The 18,890-nt window shown below is 46.9% G+C and overlaps 1 long non-coding RNA gene across 3 annotated transcripts in view; it reads left to right on the top strand.

Annotated features, from left to right (window-relative positions):
• LOC109972570 (uncharacterized) overlaps positions 1 to 18,890 on the top strand; it is a 77,981-nt gene that overhangs the window by 39,085 nt on the left and 20,006 nt on the right. For 2 of the 3 annotated variants that reach the window (XR_002276700.1, XR_002276702.1), the window contains one exon: positions 7,578 to 7,670. The exons of the other annotated variant lie outside the window; for it this stretch is intronic. This is a non-coding gene — a long non-coding RNA (uncharacterized LOC109972570). The remainder of the gene's footprint in view (positions 1 to 7,577; positions 7,671 to 18,890) is intronic. 3 annotated transcript variants of the gene reach the window in all.

Here is an 18,890-nt window from a genome sequence, read left to right as displayed (position 1 = left end):
AGCGAAACAGTAACAGAATTATTTACACAAAGTCAAACGGACTCTCTGCAGGTTCCGAGCTTCCTTTTAGGTTTGGCAAACAACATGCCATTCTGGTCCCAGGGTGTGGGACGCAGCCTTTTTTCAGATCAAATCCAGGAAATTGGGCCTCCAATGTAAAAACTGTGATACAGCTGTGACCCCGATATTGTTTCTGGGGATCCATGGAACCAGACTTAATGTGACTGATGGGAGCTGAGCTGCAGTTACTGTATGTCTGTGAGGTGAGAGCCATTATGGCGGTACATATATTTATTAAAATCAAGACGATTGACAGATTTAAAATGACAAAAATATGCCCAGTGGTTCCTCTCGAAGACAAACATCTACACACATTCTGTATATACTGTCCCTGTTTAAGTCTCATCAGTTTCCTAAAACCGCTGCTCACTGTGGTTTTTATCAAACCAACGGGGGAACCAGTGTGTGGGGACTATATTCAGAGGCGGATGAATCCACATTTGGCAGCAGGACAGCATACATGGGACTGAGTCAGAATGAACAATGTGTGTGTGCTGTGATACAGACCCAGACCTTCAGCTGGTTTGAGTGAAGATGCAGAGTGTTGTCCAAGGTTTTCACTGTTGCAGTTGGACACGCGTGTTAATGTGGGACAGGCAGCTAAAACTAGAACAATGCATGCCGTTTCAGTCTTATTGGTTGTGAGGACCCAGAGTGTTGTCCAAGGTTTTCACTGTTGCACTGGTGTTCACTGTTGGACACGCATGTTAATGTGGGACAGGCAGCTGAAACTAGAACAATGCATGCCGTGTCAGTCGTATTGGTTGTGAGGACCCAGTGACCGATTTGTCGCTGCTCCAGGCGTGATTGTTTGTTCTGGTCTGAGGCAGGTCGCTGGTGTGATTCCTCAGACCTGCTGCAGTCTGACAGCCGTGAAACAAACGGGCATTGTGACCTTGTTTCTAGTCCTGAAGAGGCTGAAGGGGTTAATCCCTGTGTGTGTGTGTGTGTGTGTGTGTCCTTGAGCAGGGGGATGGCAGGTCTGCATGTCTGTCTCTGGATTAAATCCGATAAGATTCGACCTCCTGCCTGTTTCACTCCAGTCTCTGCCCCCCTGCCTGGAAAATGCCCTAGAACCTTCTGACAACCTCCTGACCCCCTCCTTCCACTTCTGCAGGACTGTGTGTGTGTTAGTGATAGATGTGTGTGCCATGTGATGGTATTTCGCTGATGCTAGCGCTAACAGTGGCAGGGAAATGGCTGTTCAGAAGGCTTTTTCTCTTTGTCTTCACCATCAGAAGCAGCACTTGTCCTTGTGCTTCAGCTCCCACGGGGGCGGCTGCTCAGAAACTAGCCACAAATGCATCATTAGTGTTTGAATTCTCATGTTCAGTTTGGAGCTGTGCAGCCGCACTCATCTGAAGTGTCTATGGCAGCACTGAAGAGCTGCCTGTTTGGAACTGCTCATGTTTACATGAAGCCATCTACATTTTAAACTGCTGCCGTGTTAGTTTCCCGGTGGCTTTGGTACAGACTCTGTCTGCAGTGAAACAACAGGAACCTCAGGAAAACTGTAAAATCTCTTGATCAGAACTGCATCCCAGCAAACATCTGAGACGGACAGCGTAGTTTAAAATGTTATTGCCCCATTAAATGGCTATCAGTTGCTGATTATGTTTCAGTAGGGCCAAGGTGCACCTACCAAGAGGCCAGAATAACCAGCTTCACTTACTGTAGCAATGCATCCTGGGCAGTTGCACGCTGACATTTCCTTTTATACCTAAACCCACAGTACAGCTGTGTCTGGTGAGAATTGTCCTCAGTTCTGCCGGTATCTTCTTTTATTTTTGCAGACAAGGTATTTCAGTCTGCCTGGATTATTGCCTCAGCATTTTTCTGCCGTTGACGGTGCTTAATTAATATCGGAGTTTATTCCCGTTGGTGTGTGCTCGCACTTGGTCTCTCTTGCCTGGTGTTTGTCCCAGTTCAGCCTTTTTTCACCGTGAAAGTTTGCATCTCAGTCTTTGACCTCGTTTGATGAGCAGTTCAGACACAAAAGCCCTGTGTCACCTCAGCTGCTGCTTCTTGGTCTGAAGGAGCAGAACGAGGGGACCAGGCTCTTTGGGGAGAACTGTATAGACCTCATATTGGCCACTTGTTCCTGGGGGCCTACTTTAAGCAGATATTATTCATTTGTTTTTATACCATGTCCCAAATTGGGAGTGGGCCAAAGTTTCCTGTCTGCCCCAGAAAACTGCAGCTGAGGAGAAATACCTGACTCCAGCTGTTCGACGTGCTCCTGCCCACGTGGGAGTTTAATAAAGAGGAAAAGGAGGATGATTACCTGAAGATGATGTTTCAGTGTCTCTGACGTCCACGGGATCCAACCTGGTAAAGTGTTCTCATTTTGTCAGGCGAGGGCTTAATGGGCTCAGTCGAGACTTCCCAGCTCGCCCTCGTGGAGACCTGTCTCTGCCTCTGTGGGCCCTGTCGTCTGAAAAATGACTCTGCAGTTACAGGATTCCTCCAGTTCAGTACAGTGTCGGTCACATTTTCATAGCTGTTTATCACATCTGTCACATCTGTAAGAGCACTGTACTGTCTCAGGTAAGACTTGGGATCCTGGTGTCTTAGAAATCGGATGTTTCTACCTAAAGCGAACAACAACTTATTGCGTTGTTTCTGAAACAAAGTCTGTGGCCATGGCTGAAATACATGTGTGCACTGGTTTCTACTCACTAAAACCACACATACCAGTATAAGTCTTTCACTGTTAGAGTGCACAAGGCTTCTTAAGGACCCCAGTCCCCCTTGTTTACACCTGCCTGGAGTGATTGTATCATTAAGTCTTTGCAGGAGGATCCAGGAACACAGCTGCAGACCCTGTCTTCTCTTCTTCTGTTACCCAGTGCAGCGGTGTGGCTCACTAGGCTGGGTCTGATAGTTTTGGCTAAACCAGGGTCTGGATTCACATAGGCTACAGTGAGTACACCACATTCACTAGCGCTGTTATGGGCTCTGTGCACAATAACACGAAGTCTGACAGGAATCCTTCACTCTGTACTGTAGGTGTTGTTCTGTGGGGTCTAACGAGCTCACTGATGAATAATCCTGACTGGGCAGGAGCTTTTATCACTGTGGTAAACTGCATTTTTCAGGCTCTGAGTAATGGAGATGTAGGATCAGTCGTCTCTGATGTTGTGTGATAGTTTGATTTGTTGCTGCGCAGAGCGAGTTCTTGTAAATCGCCATCCACATGTGCTTTTTACATTTCATTATCACGGCATTTCCCAAAGCGCTGATGCTATGAGAACCATTACCTGCAGCAAAATACTGACTGAGTAGGCCTCTGACTCGGAGCCTCTTTGCTTCTTACTAGTTTCATCTGCTGCAAATGTAGAAGCCTTAACTGTAGGTACTGACACGTGACGTATTGTTGGAGCCTCTCAGCCAGAAGAGGTCGTGTTTGACAGTGTAGCACAGTGGAAGGTGATTCTGGCTGCTGGCTTTATGCACTGAAAACTTTCTTTAAAGCATGACTCCTCCAGGAAACTGACCTTATTGGCCTTCCACATGTTGAAAGCAGTGGATTGTGGGCAGTTAAAATCCTCCATCATTCCAGCAATGACAGAAATAGCTCAGAGACACTTAGAGAGCTTGATCAGACTTAGATGTCAGTCAGGCTCAGCCTCTTCGCAGACGGCTGAGGAGACGAAGATTTAAATCACATGGAAATGAACCCAAAAAGTGCTCGGCACCCAGCGCACCACGGTTTAGTGATGCACTGAGCTTTTAGCCTCAGTCTGTAGGGGGAAATTAAAACAACTGGTCCAGTTTGTGGAGAACTTTGATTCTGACATACCTGAATGAGTCTGCTGAACACGTCCACACCACTGACAGATTTACAGGCTGCCTACAGAGCAACATGGCTTCACACAGGACATGAGCAAGAGCCACAGAAATGGCTGCAGACTCGGCAGTCACACAGCATGAAAAGTGTTGGATCAGGTAACTTGGAACTGGAGCTGTCTGTCTGTACCTGGAGGACAGTTTGACAGTGAGCACGATCGACGATTCGATCATTGTCACCAGCGTCAGATGTTGTTACTCTGTTCAGTTTAACTTTGGACCATAGTAATGGCTCAGCAGGTCACTGCTCGTCTGCTAGGAGGGCCAGTAGGTTGTTGGGACCCAGCTGGCCTTCGTTGTTCCTGCTTTATGTATGTGGTTAGGGAAAGGTTGTAGCTGGGGTTAAAACACTCATGGACACAAAATGCCACGTGTCACTGGAGTCGAACCCCTCTTTCCTGTGTCCCAGGTTTTCTGGGCCACCTTGGTCCTAACCCAGACTTCCTGTCACCTAGTTCAGTCTGTGGCTGGGCTCATAGTTACTGCCGATGCTAAATCTCACCTCGTTAGCCCGTCTGTCAGTGATAACAACCTCCTGGCTTTCAGAAAGCTGAGCCATATTTATAGCTGTGATTACGTTGATAATGGCTATTGAATGGTGTGACGACACTCGAATCAGCCGGCCTTGTAACCCCGTCCCTACATAACATAAAAAAAACAACTGATGCTAGTGTCTGACTGAGAGTTCATTGCTGCTGCTGAATAAGGAGTTGTGCATGTTTCCCTGTGTATGTTTATAACCTGGCGCTGAGCCCCAGGTCGTCACCGATGCTAACGGCTTTCACACTGAAACTGAACCCAGGTGTGAAGCACCTGCTCAGCTGCTTCTCTCTCTCCTTCTTGTCATCCCTCTCTTCCTGTTGCTGTAGTTTGAGCTGTGCTCTAATTCAATCAGTGTATTTTGTAGCCTCACAGTGAGAGAGTGTGCATTTATAAAAAACAAAAAAAAAATCCTGATTAGTCCAGAAGACTGACTGTGACTCTTTGTAGCTATTTGTGTGTTGCTGCCCATTCGTCTTCTTCTTGAAGCCTCCCTCCTGCCCTCTCATTTCTCTAATGGAAGAGGACTTAAGCCCCCTTAAAACACAAGGTGCACGCTCACTGCACGTGCACGCTGATCCATTAATTAGCTTAAGTGGCCCCCCAGGCTTCCTCCGCCTCTTCACTCCCCCCCTTTCCTCCTTCACCCTCTTTGTTTTCCTTCCCTCTTCCTGGAAAACAACCATCAATCCCAGCCTCCTGCTGCTGTTTTCTCCTCCGGTCCAAAACTCTCATTAAAAGTCGGGTGATTTATTTCTTTCTGCGGTTTCCACTGGCTCCTTGTCGGATGGAGTTTATGCTCCAAGGCGCTGAGAAACATCATCAGACGTTTCTTCCTCCTCTCAATCCATCCTCCATCCTGAAAGGTCTGCAGGTGGGTTTCCAGCCTGACCCTCCTAATTCCTAATATTGTTCCCCTAAAGTGCCTGTATGGCAAGTGAGTGGGGGTTTAGCTGAGCGTCAGGAATCTTCCTCTCTGTGTGTGTTCAGGCCAGTGATTGGCAGCCACTTGATTTAAAGGAAAATTCAATAGCAGCAGCCGTGAGGGATTTTGCCTCCGGGGGATTTTCTTTTATCTCTGCTTCAGAAGAGAGCAGTTATTAGTCAGTCAGAATGTGGTGCACAGAGGGACGATACTCAACACGAGGCCCAGGGACGGGCGGGGGGACTGCAACTGACAGGCTGAGTGGCAGTGGAAGTCAGGGGCTCTGTAGGCTGGTGCACTGGTGAAGGCAGCAGTGAGCCTTCTGAGTCCGAACCTTCACCCCAACAGTCATAGCAGGTTTAAAAATACAGCCTTCCATAATATAAACAAGACAAAAAAGGAAATGTTGACAAAAATACATGAAGATAAATGTTATAAAAGCAAAGAATTGCTGGTCACATTCAGCAGGTTTCACTGCAGAGATCGGCTCCTCTGTCATCAAACTGTTACACAGCTGCTTCTGAAATTGGCACAATATTTTCCCTCAGTTGTAAAATAATTTCCTTGAAATACAGTGATTCAAGCTTCTGTAACAACAGTTTCACAATATTTTTCAGAATCTGAATGTTTCCATCCATTCGCTCCATTTTCTGCTGAGTCAGTCTCTTTCTGCTGTGCATTATTTGGGCCATTCAACAAATACAGCACCATGCGAACACGTCGTGATACATGCACAGAGCACACGGACTGAGGGAGGACAATGGCTTCATCAGCACAACGCCCTGTGTGTGTGTGTGTGTGTGTGTGTGTGTGTGTGTGTGTGTGTGTGTGTTTCGCTGAGGCCGTTTGCAGAGAGGAAACCAAATCAAAGTCCAGACGATGATCTGTCAGAGGAGGGAAACGTTTCTTCTCAGAAGAAACGGAGATGAGTTGCAGAGCTGTGGTGAAATGTTGCTGTTCTAACTGTAGCAGCATTTTAATTCCTGTCTGACATTTAGTAGTGTGAAGGATGTGGTGGAGGTCCCCGCTGCAAACTCTCAGTATTTTCTCATAAACACAGCCATACTAGCAAAGTAATCACAGTGCATTGTGGGTAGAGCGAGTGTTTGTGGTGCAGAGCAAGTGTCCCAGAATGTGTGTGAATGTGCAGCAGTCCTCACTGAGGAATGCTGGGAAGTGAACTGTTTATCCAGAAAGCCGAGCGCCGGCGTTCCTGAGCGTGGCCTTATCTCTCGGCTTCCTGTTGTTCTCCTCATCACATTCCTCTGCTGCATTTTTCTCCTCCTTCCTCACTTTCTCTACCACTCACCATCTTTCCTCCACTTTTCTTTTCCCTGTCCCCTGTCTCCTCTCCTTCCTTCCTGTCCTTGCCCTGCCTCCTCCATTCTCCTTCTTTCTTTTCCTCTATCACCCCTCTATTTTCTATCTTATTCCTTCTTTCTCCCCTGATTTCTTTCCATCCTTCTCTTGCTTGTCCTTTCTTTGCCTCATTTGTTTTCTTCTCCTTTTAGTTTTACTCGCTCTTTCTCCTCCTTTCCCTTCTCTTTCCCGCTTCTCATTTCCTCTCCTCTTCTCTTTTCTCCTTCCCAATCCTTCTCTTACTTTTCTCCACACTTTATTCTTTCTTCTTCCTCTTGCTCATCCTCTCCTGCTTCCTCCTCCTCTTCCACCCCTTCTCCTTCTTGCCCCCTCTTCTTTTCCTGTCCTCCTTCATTCCGTCTTCCTGTCATCACTCTCACCACTTTCCTTCCTCCTCCTCCTCCATCTTGCTTTCCTCTTGTTGCTTTTGGCTCCCAGGTGATTGTCACCTGGTTGCTATGGTGTTGCCAGGTGGTTGCTAGGCAGTCTAGGTCACATGACTTGTTTGTCTGCCTGTGTGTGCAGTCATTAGATTTTATTGCTCTGTCTCTGCCTTCACATTATTTCAAGTGCTGGACAAATCCGGGTCAGAGCTTGAAGCTCCAAAGCCTCTGTCACTGCTGCCTCCAGTAACATCACACATCTGTTACAGTGAATGGGACTGATCTCCCTTCAGGTTCAGCCACAGATCAGCATGTCCAGGAGTGCTGGCAGATCCTGTGCTGTCATTGGCTGCTGCAGCAGTAGTGGCAAACTGCACTGCTGGAAAAAAGCAGAATGCCAAATCCACAAGGTTCTCCTCCATGGAGCATGGCCTCACCTGAGACCCATCCTGTCTGCACAGGTTTCCAGGAAGCAGAGGAGAGAGAGAGGTGTCCGCCTTCGGTGGATTCAGAACATCGGCAGAAAGGATTTCATCCCAAAAAACAGTAGTACGGTATGTTGGGCTGTGTCACATTTCTTTAACAGTTTAAAATAATGGCATGAAACTGTTCTTCCTAGTGTGGCATTACTACAGCCTAACGCTAACCTCAGCAGAGTTGCAGAACACCAGTTCAGCTGGTGACGCTAGGACTGTGGACAGGAAGCTGTGTCTCAGGGCTGTCATTAGCTTAAATACATAATGAGGGCAAACAGGCTGTGGCTATCAGCCGGAAGAACGACCTAACAGTATTTCTTTCCTCCCACATTAACCATGACGGACGTGCTCTCCTTGTTCACATTGGATCTACCATCATGCATTAGAGGGGGCAGACGTCGTCAGCCCATCCACACTTTCAGTGTCAGTGTGTTCACCCCCCTGAGAGCGCGACATATAAACGAGCCAGATTCGACTCCTGCAGAACACACACCCAGAGCAGGAAGCTCAGCTTAGTGTCTCTAGGGTCCAAAACAAACTCGCAGCATAAACAACCACACAAATAAAACTTAAATATTTTTTTCTGTTAAACATGCATTTGCCCCAGAGTCACAGCACAAACAAAACTGGATGCACTTTTTCTCTGTAAAGAAACAAAAACTATGCAAACTCTGAACCAACCAAACATTAGCTGGAGGAGATTTCTGCTTTTCTGTTTTTAAACTCGAATGGAAAACTAACTGCAGATGATTCACACGTTTCCTCTGGAATTACAGCTAAAACTTTTCTTCTTCAACTCAAGAGTCTGGAAAAAGTCTTGGAACAAAAACTCTCATAAGTCTCAGAAAAACAAGAATCCTCATTATTAAATAACAGCAACAAAAGTTTTTACTTAGAAACATCTTTGGGCTGCTGCTTAAAAATGAAATGAAATGCTACACATGGGCCTGCTTCCAGTTTAACAGCAGGAACAGACAAGTCACTAAATGTGCATCTGCTTCAGGTTCTGCTTGTTTTCTCTTCTGTCTGTGTGAGGACACTTGCTGACATAAGGCGTTCCCTAGCCCCAAACTCTAACCTGAAACCTAAAAACAAGTATTAACACTCTAAAAGGTGTTTCAGATAGTGGGGACTGGCCAAGATGTCCTCACTCTGTAGCGTAAAGTACTTTTCTGATGCTGAATGATGACGACAGGCCATATGTGCAGAGGAGGACACGTTAAAACAGCCACATGGATTCTGATCTGACTGTTCTGATGGCACTCGCACAGCCAGTGGTCGGAGAGGAATCGGGTCTAGGAGCACATACGCAGGTGGCCCAGATCTGGTCTGGACTGTTCACACTGCTGTGGACACACCAGTCCTGGAAAACTTCAGCTGGGATGTGAATGTAGATTTCAGTCTGTCAAAGTTAAAGCACAAGAAATCTCCAGAACATTAGTTTCATTAAAGGTTTTCTCTCACAGAGTGAAACAAACCTGGCTGAAGATTTTGTTCATCTTGTTAAAACTCTAAACTCATTTACTCAAAGCTCTAAACCTCTGGTCACGAAAACTGGCCTAATGTTCTGCAGCTGCAGAAATAAAATGTTTCCCAGTTCATTCACTTTTTATTAGCAGCTAGCGGCCCTTCATGTTGGCCCAGGGCAGCTAGCTGTGACTAACACTGTGACTCTATTATTGTATTATTCATGCTGGATCACCCTCGGGCCTCTGATCAATAATTAATAACGTTCCCGTCAGGTGTCTGTAATCTTTCATCACATGCAGTTTCAGCTTCTTTAGAATGAGAAGGACAAAATGTGGAGTTAAGAGGCAGGTTCGTCAGTCTGACTCCGACACGTCCTGGCGACAGCAAATTTAATGCGACTCAGGCTAAAACCTAAATCGTTTCCACCTGCTTGTGTCACCCGCTGGCCTCAGGAGGAGCCCGAAGTTCAGCTGTAAGTGGTTTTTGTGTTCTTCTCCGTGACCCAGCGCGGCCGCTGAACATCACTGCGGATGGAAAATCATTCTGACATTTACAGCAAACTGAAACAGTGGAGAGAGTGACAGCATGAAGAGGCTGCTGCCATTTACACACAACAACACTTCAGTCTCCTCTGCTGCTGCTTAATGGGAACACACTGCTCTCTGTGGCGTTTTCATTATTTTCTTCTTTTGTTCAGGAGCAAAGAAAACATGCATCACTGGAGTTTTCTGCAAGGCCAGAATATGGCTCTGAAATGTGTGTGTACGCTGGGAGAGTCGGGCATCAGAGTGGGTCTCTGGATGTCGCTTTGTGCTTTTGCCATCAAACAGGAAACGGGGCATAGACAGGAGGGGAGGGCGAGCAGGTCCTCCTGCTGGACCCATGGACACCAGGATGTTCAGACTGCCAGATCGTAACAGGTCTGTGCTCATTTTCATAAAGCTTCTGCAGAGGCTCTGTGCTACATCAGAGTAGAGTGGATCCAGCCTGCTCCTCAGTGGGCTGTGCCGTCTGTGACCTACTTTAAACTGCATTCATATATGTGAAGAGAGTTTCTTTTGTCTCAATCTGGCTCTTATCTGTCTGCTCCCCATAATCCCTGCCATCGTTTTCTAGCAAATTGACTTTCCTCTTTCACAAAACGCAAAAGTAACAAAGGTTTTGTACTCAGAATGTAACGAATAAAGTAAAAATACAGATGCACTGTAGACTTGCATTGTATAGTTATGTTGAAGCGTTTCTCCTCGGGGCCGATCTGCTTCAGATGTTCGTTTAATAAATTGGACCCAAAAGGTCTGCAGAGAGTTTATAGTAAATATGACGGCGGGAACTATCTGCTGACAGTTTGTTTGAGGAAAGAGAAAGTTGGCCCGTGGCGACCAGAACCTCCGGGTGGGTTTAGATGTTGGAGGCTTTTTCTTCAAAGGAAACAGACACACACACACACACACACCTGATAGAAATTGGGATCATGCAGATGAAGTTTGTGTGTTGACTTTCTGTTCTGTCCTTCATTTACCCAGTGTTCATTTGGTGCAGCCATGGGGGATTATGGGTACATCTGATTGGCGCTCCTCTAATTTGACGGCTGTAGGGGGGATTAATTTAGACACACACACACACACACACACACACAATCTGCTGTTTTAATGTAAACATCTCCCAAAGTCCCAAATTGTTGCCTTTTTGAAGAAAAGCATGTCCTCAGGACAAATTCTCCTTCTGCTCAGGGGAGGATGGTGTCTTCTCTGTGAACAACAGGTGACATGACTATATTAACAGAGTGACGCCCGCACACTGGGAAGGGGTGGTGCTGCTGCTGCTGACCGAGGTCCAGTCGACAGCTCAGACTGGCAGCATGGTCGGACTGTTGGAAGCTTCTTAGCTCTTGTTGAATCCTGGAGTTTGTGCAGTGTAGCTCAGAGGCGAATAGACAGCTACTACGGCGTGTGTTTGACAGCGGAGTACGTGTCCCACTGCCCAACATGATGGCCCGCTGTGGATACACACTCACTTCAATTCATTTATATCTGTGTAGAATCACAGCAAAGGTTGTCTCAGGATACTTTACATATTAAGATCTGGACCGTAGCAGATAAGACTACACGTTATGAACAGGTCTGCTGTTGGCAGCAGAGGAAGAGTCTAAAATTAAGACAGATTTTAGATCTCAATTCGGGGGCTTAATCATGAATCTGGAGAGAGAAATAACAGTCAGTTTTGATAGATTAGAGACTTTAAGTGAGACTGCGGTTCTCATGAAACATTTCACCTGGGTGCACTTAGTTTTAAGCAACGCTCACGTGGCCAGTGTTTCGGACGCTTTTGGGCCAGAGTCGAGCGTGGTCCGGAGTTCTGATATGGTCTTGAGCACTTCTAGTTTCCACCATGGCTCACAGATCTAAACTCAACATTTCTGAGTGGATTAACTCCTATTTAGACAGAATCTAAGCAACATGATGTCACACTGGATGAACACAGAGGTCGCATGGAGAGAGAAGACCTGTTAACTTTGAATAACAAGAACATAACCAGGCATTTATTAAGCACACAGTCATACAACGAGAATCAAAAGCACTTAGATTTTCTAAACCGGCGTTTGGAGCAGCACTAGACTGTAGAGGTTCACCTGAAAGTAATCTCCGGACAACTTAACAGTCAAATTCAAACCAGTGGCACTCAGGCTGCTGCTGGTGTGACTGTGCAGCTGAACAGCGACGCCACACAGCAACACACTGTTCATGAGCAGGATGAAGTTTATTCCTAGAGGTAAAAGCTGCAAAATGCTTCCCTGATCTTCATGTGGAGTTTGCTCTTTGCTCCTCTTCCTCTGCTATTTCTTCCTCCTCCCACTCATTCCTGTCATTGTTCCTGGTCTCTGAATGATGTTTCCTCCCTCTCCAGCTCGGTGCTAATTGTCAGTCTGATGTGTCTGTTTATGTAAAACGAGGCAGCAGAAACCAGACAACAGGTGTCCGCACGCAGAGGAAGCGGCTGATGATGATTGCAGTTAATAGCACTTTCATAATGTCACGATGGATGTGTGTGTGTTTACGTATCTGCAGCGCCGTCTGTAGAAACATCCATAACAGATGCTCCTCTCGGGTCCAGCTACTTTCAATCATCAGGCAGTAAAGTCCCATATATACAAGCCTGAACATGTATGTTACTGATGAGTCCCAGTCACCTTTGGCCTCCAGTCACATATTCACAGAGCTCCCTGTTGTTCTGAAGGCGCCGAAACGCCTTCTTTGTTTTAATGCTGCTGTGTTGACCTTTACACCCCCAAGCCACCACGTACCCACAGCGTCCTGGTGTCTGTCCACCAGAGCTGCTTCCTGTAAACCCATTTACACGTGCAGCAGGTTAGGGATCAAGTTTCTCCACCTTAATCTGGAAACATTTCCTGTGTTACTTGGGCTGAAGCTCGGTCCTGAGGTTCAGACGGTTCATGCTGCGTGTGCTTCAGCTGCACTCAGACTTTGGCTGTATGCTTGGCTGTGTGTCTGCAAAGAGAGGTCTGTGAAATGTGGGTCTTCACTGGTTGGTGCAGATGTTAAAACAAGATTTGCATGTGGACCCATGTCAGAGGCTGGAATCAGGTTTCAGAGGGGCATGGATCAAAGTTCTGAATTTTATCATTGTTAGATCAGAAACGAATGAGAAAACCCATCAACCACAGTCGGTAAGAGTGAAAGTCATTGTGATGCTCCTGTGGGTCCAGTCTTAACTCGGGCCTTAATTTGGTTATTTACATCTTATCATTGGAAAACAGCTAAACAGTGACTGCTGCTGCTTCTTAAAGACTTTAGCCGCCTCAAACATGTGAAGCTTCTGGAGCTGAACCACAGTTTGAATCAGAAATCAAAGTGGATTTTGTTTGTGGTAAAAAAGGTGAACATCTGTTTAGAAGAGATGAGAGCAGCTGACAGAGAGAGAGAGAGAGCTGCAGAGTCTGAGCTCGTTCTGTCGCTGACGTTTTAGTGTTGGCAGTGATGGAGCAGAAAATGGGAAAATGGCTGTAAAAGCTGACGGAGTCTGACTGCCAGCTCCCACTCTCCATCAGCAGAGCGGCGCCAGCAGCGGGCTCAGACCGACACTGAGACACTTTGGATGAAGAATGATCTTCAGATATAAAAAGAAACCAAGCAACAGACAGAGTGTGTAACGATTCTTCACTTGGTTTACTCTATTTTACTGACAAAATGCTGAGACAGTAACTCATCGTTCTCCTCCTGACCCAGACTGACAGGTGTGTTTATAAAGCGCTGTCCCTGGTCCAGCAGACATGTGCACCTGTGTAGGAACTACAGACAAAAGAAGACTGAACTCTGGGAGATGTAGTTCCTCTTAATACCCAGACTTTTAGACATGCCTTCTTGCCACTAAAGAAGCTGCACACACTGAGAGGCTTCAGAGGCGCTTGTACACACACACACCCACACCCAGAGTCATGGCTGCTGTGTGTGCGAGTGTTTCAGTGTTGTAGCTGTCAGCGAGACATTCAGCTCTGACAGCCTGCAGAAACACCAGCTGCATACATTTAAAGCGTCTCTGTGTTCCGTCCCGCTCAGTGCAGGGCCATCCTCCTGCTGTAAAGCTCCCAGACTCGGCACACTTCCAGATTTCCAGCTGTCAGTCAAACCTGTTAATCTGTTCTTTTTCTGGTCGGTAGAAATGTGTTCTGACAGTTGGAGGCTGTAGCTCAGCCCCTTATTGTTTTCAGTCGGTCCATGCTGCTGCTGTTTCCTTACTGTCTGAGCTTTCTCGTCGTGATCATGTCCGAACTCACGACTAGCTGCCTCATGAGGCTGCGCCGCTGTCGACGCTCCAGAGAAAAAGATGAAAGGATGAAACATGGTGACGACCTAAATCTCATCAGCTGGACTTAATGCTAGCATTACACACAAGCCATTTAGATTTACCTCGATTATGGCCAAATCTATGATCAGGAGGGCGATTAGCAAGCACTAAGGTTAAAGAGGATGCAAATAAACTCAACATAAGCTCTTTGGATTACCAGAGGAGTTCACATAAAACCAACCATCTGTGTGTCCACAGAGTTCCTGTTAATACCACATTACTGTCGGTAAACTGCTCCACTCTCATGTTGTCTGTGTCATCACCAGCCCCAGTGCTGGTTTGGCACCTGGAGAGGCGGCGGCGGCGCCTGCTGGTCTTTTACAGTTCACTCACAGCTGACCACAAAAACCTGTGACATTAGGATGGTTTTACTGTTGTGATGACTGTTATGTTTTCTGGGGCCGAGCTTCTGGTTTGTGATGCTTTCGATCCACCTGGATGGTCTCAGGAAGTCACTGCACTTGTTTTCAGCCTGTCGGTGTAATCTGTCTCTTTGAATCGAAATGAATGTTTGGTCTGATATGTCTCTGTCTCGTTCTCTCTTACATGTGTGTGCCCTCTCCTCGACCTGCCCACCTCACCAGGTATGTTCAACAAACACCTCTTCTCCTCTCTCTCTGCTTTTGTTTGGCCTCTAGCTTCGGTCTGCTTTCAGCTTCCTTCAGTTGCACTTTGTTTTTGATTCTGGACCAAACGCTGCCCAAACCCATCATCTTTGTGCACATTTGTTCTTGGTTTCCCACCATGCTGATTGTTTCTAATTAGGATTTTTCTTTACTTAAATGTTTATCAGTGTCTCTGAGAACCACAGCTAGAGGAGTGTTACAGTATGCAGCATGTGCACGTGCACAGCTGCAGCTTTTGACCTGATTAAACAAACTAAAAAATCAACTTTTGGGAGCAGATGATAGCATTCTCAGTCTGCATCCTGGCTCCTCCAGAATGTGAAGTCTAGCAGCAGCGAGGCTGCCAGCGCTGCTTAACTTCATTTCTGAGTTTAACAGCTAATCTGCCAGATGGTGAGTTGTAGTGCAGCCGAGATGGAGAAATTCCCAGGTTAACTTGTTTGAACACGACCCAGAGCAGCGAGCCAGCACACACAGGTGGGAGGCTTCACTGAGTCCTCACCTCAGACACACAATGTTAGAAACTCTGGTTAAACAGTAAAAAATGATCGACTGTTCCACCAAACTGTCTCCTCGGTCTTCGCAGCCTCTGCCGCTCACACGGTTCTCACTGTATTCACACATCAGTTAGAAGATTAGATTTTTAAGGAGAAGCGATTGATCCTGACAGGACACGATTTTCTTCTTGTTTTGCTCAGGTCCAGTCAGGTTCAGTTATTTTCTCGTTGTGTGCACAGTAGTAAAAGAAGGAGGCTGTGGCCAGGCTCTCTGCTCAAGCAGAAGCAGCCAGGTTCAACTGGGTGTGCGTCTCAGCTGGAGGCCCCTGCAGATCCCTGTAGTGTCAGTGTTGGTAAAGGAAGGTTGTCTGGACACCTGCTGCTGCGTGAGCTCAGAAACTTTGCATTCAGACTCGAAAAACAATAATTTGACACAGATCAGATTTGATCTGAAACCTGACCCTGACGGACACATGGGTGTGTGCAGGTGAGGAGGCGTGTGCTCATGTTCCCGCTGATCTCATCAGGATTTTCAGTGATGCTCTAATCCCAAAGAGAAGAGACTGAGAGAGGATTAACTGGCGGGTGAGACCCCTGTGTGTGTGTGTGTGTGTGTGGGTGTGTGTCCTGCTGTGTTGTCAGATCTCTGTAAATCTGATTTCCTGCAGGTTTAGATCGCGTGTCGCCGTCTCATCTCTGTCTCATTCCTTCATCCTTTTACCCTTCTTTCCTTCCCTCCCTCCTTCCTGCCCTCTATTTTCTTACCCCCCCCATCCTTATTCCTTCTCACTCCTCCTGTCCTTCCAGTGATTTGACCTCCATCACTGGTTTCATTCCCTTCCTCCCAGACTTTCTTCTGGTTGCCATGGCAGCCACAGTATCCCATCATGCTCAGCAGGGGGTCAGGCTGTCCGGTGGATGAGCGTCTGCAGTGAAGCAGAGAGTGTCCCCACAGAGGAGCGACTGATCCAGCGGTTGTGATGGAAGGAGGCTCAGCCAGAAGTGGGTCCACACTCAGGGAGCTGTATGAAGAAAGTAATAAAGTCTGCTGGTGTGGAGCTGGACAGAAGGGAGCCGATGGAGCTCTGCAGCTTTGCTGCTGCACCGCACAGGCTCCAGGATACATGAGCTGCTACCAGCATGAAACATCCCAGCCCTCCCACTCAGCTGTCAAGTTGCATTGTGGGTAATGTAGCAGCAGGCTTTGACGATGAGCAAAAGAAGAAAAGATGACGTGCCTGGTTCTGCTGCATCGTCTATAGACTGAATCGGTTGTGTTCTTGTCTGAGTGCGAGCATTTCATGTCTTTCAGGTCTCAGTCTGATTAAATAAGGCCGAGAGCATCTGGGCCCAGGCCAGCGCTGCTTGGCAGCATGATGGTAGACACTGTGGAACGTGGCAGTGGTCACAGACAGACATGTGGTTGATCGCAGCCCTTGGTCTGCAGTGGTTCAGGGCAGCTCTTTACCAGTACTGTTTGTTTCACTCATGTCACCTGCGTTTGTCGGGGATTTAACCAGTCAGACTGTAGAGAAACCCAGACGCTCTCATCTGGTCAGCTGATTTTTCAGAACCTGTACAGTCAGATTTTAAAACCACACTAAGAAAGTACATGTACTACTGCTATCACATGATCCATGGTGTTGTTCACATCCCTATCCCAGCCTTAGTACCTGCTCTCCACCGGCCTCCAGTGCAGAGTCTCTGATGCACCAGACAAATAAACCTCCGCTCCATCCACCGGTCTACACGCTGGCAGTTGTTGGAGACGCTGGCTGTGTTCACCTGTGTAGACCCTGCAGTGGGGACACATCTACACCCTGTGTGTGGGCGTTGAGGCAGGCAGGTGCTGATTCCTGCTTCCTGCCCGCCCATGTGTGGCCTTTATTATGATTTGTGAGTGTGAATCTGTGTGTGCAAATGAGGCAGCATGCCCAGAGTCTCCAGCACTTGTGTGCTAGTATTTAGGAGCTGGTGGCGTGTCTGACGTTACTGGGAGGACAAATTAATGGAGCAGAGATCCGATGTGTTCTCGGCTCCTCACTTGGCTGATCTGGACTGCAGTCAATTTGGCTGAGAGGGTGTGTGTGTGTGTGTGTGCTTCTTAAATATACAGTCAGTTGGTGCAGATAAAGGATGCTGTTAAAAACAGGGCCAGGCTGTGGAACCCAACTGCAACTTTCAGTGCTCAATGCATCAGGCTTTTCCCACCAGCTTTCAATAAAACCACCACTTTAAAGGGGTGGGGGTTAATATTCAGCATGTTGTATTTACAGCTTGTGTTGCCCCTAACTGGCCAAATAACAAATAGGCCTATGGGTTTAAATAGACACAACACTAGTAATTATAATCTTAATGTTTAGCTACTTATTGATTACTGACAGCAGCTAAAGTCAACAGGCTCACCTGAGGGAGTGGAAACGGTACGACCCACTAGTGGGGTCTTTAAGGTGTGTGTGTGTGTGTGAGTGAGAAAGAGATATCGTCTCAGATGTTGCTTCAGGTTGGGAATGTTGCCTCCCGTCACAGCACATTGTTCTAAGTAAACCTTACAACCGTGGTTGTTGCTCCTGGGGGAGCTCGGGTCTCTTTTGGTGGCGCCAACCTTAACCTGCAGACATTAATTCAAATATTTCCTCATTGCTGTTCTGTACTATAGTTAGAGGTACTGCAGGTTAAATTTACTTCTCAGGGCTGGAGTTGTTGTGTAATTTATTATGTGTTTGAAGCAGGGTTATACAACAGTTTGTACTTGCATCTGTTTCAGAGCCGCCTCCTATGCGTCACCTGAGAGTGTTCAGAACTCCACTGATCTACTCGTTTCTAATCAAACACTTTGCAGCAGGATGGCTTTTAACTGTTCATAGAGAGAGGGGAACTGCATAAACCGTGATGCACGGTGCCTCTGTTTTCTGGAGCCACGATACAAACTGAAGTGAAGCGGGCCGTTACACCACGGTGAACATGTAACACTGGGTCACATGTCGTAGTCGGAGGCCTGTGGGAGCCGTTATTTTAATGAAGACCAGATTAGGAGAGTATCAGCAGCTGAAAGATGAGGCAGCCACCAGATCTACCAGCCTAAACAAGTCCTAATTAGTTGTTCTTTGTCTCTGTGGCACTGAAATGACACCGTACACTTGGAATTGATCATTTTTATAACATCATGCACATTGACACAAGCTTGAGCCACGTGTCTTTGCATTAGATGATTTGATGAGATTGTTCACTTTGGGCTGGATGATTAAAGCCACTTGGCCTCTGGTGAGTCTGTAAATTGGTGCAAAGCGAGACAAAACAAAATGATGCTAATCAGCGACAGCGTCTCTGCCTTTATTGTAATGAAAAGGCCACGAGTCAAAGAGGAGGATTTCAGCAACGTTTGGAGCAGCTTTTGAAGACGCAATAAATCTTCTCCACATGAGCAGAAAGTAATTTTCTCCAAACAGCTGAGTGCGTTGTGCTGTGGTCAACACACACACACACACACACACACACACACACACAGTGGCATTCAGCGTGTTGCCATCAGCCGATGTGTCTTTGTTAGCGCCACTGCTCAGAGCCGGAGGATCAGCTTGTTAGTCTGAGAGATGTCCCCCAGCTGGAAATGTCACGCTGTGAGTGTGTGTGTGTGTCGCAGACGCACTGCTCAGAAAAATAAATTAATTAATCCATCAAAATGTGGACAAGCCTGTGGAGAAGAGTGTGTGTGTGTGTGTGTGTGGGTGTGTGTGTATAATGAGGATCAGGCCCTCACACACATAACACATGGTTCAGATCTGGTTTCCCAGTCTCTGCTGCTGTCTGATCATTTTGTCCCTTTCCTGCTGTTTTACATT

This window comes from Monopterus albus, unplaced genomic scaffold (genome assembly GCF_001952655.1).
Source record: "Monopterus albus unplaced genomic scaffold, M_albus_1.0 scaffold260.1, whole genome shotgun sequence".
In the NCBI taxonomy this organism is placed as follows: Eukaryota; Metazoa; Chordata; class Actinopteri; order Synbranchiformes; family Synbranchidae; genus Monopterus; species Monopterus albus.
The sequence above is the reverse complement of the archived record's forward strand: the minus strand, read 5'-3'. Positions and strand labels throughout refer to the sequence as shown.